The sequence below is a fragment of the Grammomys surdaster genome, unplaced genomic scaffold (genome assembly GCF_004785775.1).
Source record: "Grammomys surdaster isolate TR1022 unplaced genomic scaffold, NIH_TR_1.0 127, whole genome shotgun sequence".
Classification (NCBI taxonomy): Eukaryota; Metazoa; Chordata; class Mammalia; order Rodentia; family Muridae; genus Grammomys; species Grammomys surdaster.
Genome location: NW_021604585.1, coordinates 2,997,262 through 3,000,726, shown reverse-complemented (window position 1 = coordinate 3,000,726; position 3,465 = coordinate 2,997,262).

Genomic DNA, 3,465 nt, shown 5'->3' with positions numbered 1-3,465 from the left:
CTCTCTCTCTCTCTCTCTCTCTCTCCCTCCCTCCCTCCCTCCCTCCCTCCCTCCCATCCTCCACCCCCACCCAATGTTACACTGCTCATGGTCCTACCTCCTCATAACCATGGATCCTATATTGCCTTGTCAACACTCAGAGCAGAGACCCACAAGACACGTCCATGGTAATACTTAATACTGGTTACAGGTAGCACTTACCTGGGACTCTGCTCTGGTTCTCTAAAGCAGAGTTGAGAAGAAACCCCTAGGAATTCACGGATGTTCATGTTTTTGGTGACAACCCTGGAAGGCAAGGGTTTTCTCTTCTGCAAAAGAGTTACATGAGGTAGGAACGTGCATTGATTTCCTGAGAGCTATAAAGAAAACCAGGGGGCTGGTAGTAACGGAGCTGGGCCTAGGACCACAGCTCTTAACCAGCAAGCCAATGGGCTGGCGGGGGGAGAAGGGGAGGGGAGGATGCGATCCGTGACTACTTAGCCCTCCGTCTTAATTTACTTTAGCAGAAAATATCTGAGTAGCTAACAGGACTGTATGTGCTCTAGGTTTGAATAAAGAGTTTAAAAGAAAAGACCCTCAGGGTCCTGTCCAGCGCACACTGGCAACTTTTCCTTTTTGTTACATTCCAAACACATCTGCAGCTTCTGGGGGCTCTAGGGTTGTAACATCCTTGCAGAGGCTATGGCTCAGACCTATCGGCACCTTCCAGATCAGCCTGGAAAGCAAGAAAAATATGATGTGAGAGGTTTTCCTCCCTCTAAGCCAGTCTTAAGGAATGAGCCATGTTCAGAGGAAAAGCAGGATTGTTGAAGGGCCAATACACAGTGGGTTTATTTTAGCCCTATATGATGCAATAGTTAATTATGTATGTATGATTTCTGGTTAAGAAAAGGCTGAGGGGAATTGGGAGTTGGCTGGCAAGGTTGTGTGAAGCAAAACAATGAAAAACAGTTCTTCGAGAAAAAGAAAGAAAGAAAGAGAGAGAGAGAGAAAGAAGGAAAGAAAGAAAGAAAGAAAGAAAGAAAGAAAGAAAGAAAGAAAGAAAGAAAGAAAGAGAATCCTAGGTTTGGAAAGGGCCATAAAGAAAGTGAAGGTGTGTGGTGTCCTGCCAAAAACAAAGAATCTTGCCCTGAAACCACAATCCTTATCATGTGTTATGACTTTCGCTGTGGTTGACAATGACTGGCACAAGATTGTGAAATAATAGTACCAGGTGCATCTGGCATCCCCCTATGTGTATGAGAAACCAGCTTCTTTTGATTCTGTTGATTGGTTTCCTGAGCAAGAACGTCTATGACAGGGCTGAGAGTATACAAAACTATTGCCCAATTTCTTTTTCTTTCCCCCCAGTGCCACTTGCTTCTGTCGGAAGGCTGGCAGCCTTCCCTTGGTAAGATCAAGTAGTCCCAGCCAAGCACAAATATGCCTGCAGGGCTGGTTGTATGGCGCGTTCTGTGGATTGGTTAGGGAAGGAATACATTGACATACAAAAGTGTGCACAAGTACAAACAGCCCTACCAAGCTCCATTTGTTCAGTGGCAAATACACAGACTGGATCCATTCAGTGTCATCAAGACCAAGGGTCCAAGTCACAACACAGCACATCTGCCTCCCAAGGAGCTTCCTGGAAATGTTTCAAAGGGATTGGCTGTCACTGAGAGAGTAAGAATGGGTGGGCTGGCTGAGCCGTGGGCTGCTTTCCTCTGTGTTTCTAAGGTTTCTAAGTCTTAGCATCTTGACTGAGCAGAGGGGCGATGGATGGTTGGCTTGAGTCTGAGCAGGTCTAAGGTAGTGTCATCTATCAGCCTGTACATCCTTAGCATTCTCAGCAACATCCTGGAGAGAAGTTCCTTTCATGGCCGTCATGCATACTTTTTCATAGATTGATTTCAGGATGGGATTATAATCTCTGCATTAGCTCTTCTTAAATGTAGTGTAGATAACAAACCAATTCGTTTGAATGGCAAATAACTACTGCTTATGTTAATATAATTTAGTTGATCCCCAGTAAGACAGTATCACATCTGCCAAGGCCTCTCAATTGCTCATCCTGAAGGCCACAGACCTAGTGACTTGCCTGGACCGTAAGTACGGTGCATGTTCTACTTCCTGTTTTAAGCAAAAAAAATAATAGTGAAAACAGTTTTCGTCCAGATAAGGAGGAATGGACCACATTGTGTATGACAGGTTTTCATTATAAATGTTTAATCACTGGTCTGCCTTAATTCCTATTTTTGGATGATCACTTACCCAACACCCTTCCTAGCTCCTGATTTGTGAAATCCAAAACCCCTTTGTTGGAACAGTAGATATAACACTCCCCTTACCCTTCATAAATATGCACAGGCATGCAAGTGCATTTGCATTTGAAATATTAGCTTACTGTACAGCCATCAAAGGTCTGGTCTGACCAGTGTAGGCTCTGTAGGTGTCCAGGGTGTATGGAGAGAAGCCTTTGGAAGAGTAACTGAGATCTTCCCAGCAGCCACGTGTAAGAACCAAAGGTGAGCTAAACCACCTCTCCACTACGGATCGGATCGACAGGAGCCAGAGGGGAGTCAGGAGTGTCTGCAGCACTTGGACAACCAAATTAGCTGAGATCAAGGCAGGACGAAGAAAGGAGGTGGGAGGTACTGGAGAGGACTGGGAAGTGAGGGCTCTGCCTTCCTGGCCATTTGGCTTTTAAAGGAAGTGCTAGACCAGTGGTTCTCAACCTGAGGGTTATAACCCCTTCCAGGGTCTCATAACAGATCTCCTGCGTATCCGATATTTACGATTCATAACTGTAGCAACATTACAGGGATGAAGCAATGACGTGATTTTATTGCCCCTCTCCCTCCACATTTCTTTTCTCTTTCCTCCCATCCTGTGTCTCCTCTCCCTCCCTACTGCCACGGTTTTTCTCAGGGGCTGCCTGTCCCTCAGAGGACTGGTGAGTGGAAGTCACATGGAGGTCAGTTAGGAGAACAGGGCCCTGAGGACCCAGACAGACGGAGAGGTTTAAAGAGCAGACAGATGGCCAGGGTGAGTGCTTGGGGGCAAGGGTGTCAGGGCCCTGCCTGAACCTTCATCAGAAGGCCAGTCAGGCAGGCGGCTATTCTCCCTCCTCAGCCACCCACTCTGGTGGGCTCTGAAGTTTTGTGAGATGCTGGGATCCTAGCTGAATGCTGTAGTTTGTACTTATGGTACAGATTTCCTCTCACCCTCTCATATTGCCCCCTTCTTAGCCATGCTTGTTCTGTGTTGTGGTGAGACCTTCCCCAAGGGCCTCAGGCATTTTAGTCTCCATGGCTCAGCTTCTAAGTCCTCAGCAGAGCTATTAAAGGCAAGCCCAGCATGAACTCCAGAGCTCTGCTTCTGGGTCCTTTGCCCTCACAGCTCTCTGCATGGCCTTCCCTCACTTTCCAAATTAATGCTTTTTTGCCTGCAAATGGTGCTTTTGTAAGAAATAACTCCAGATTCATT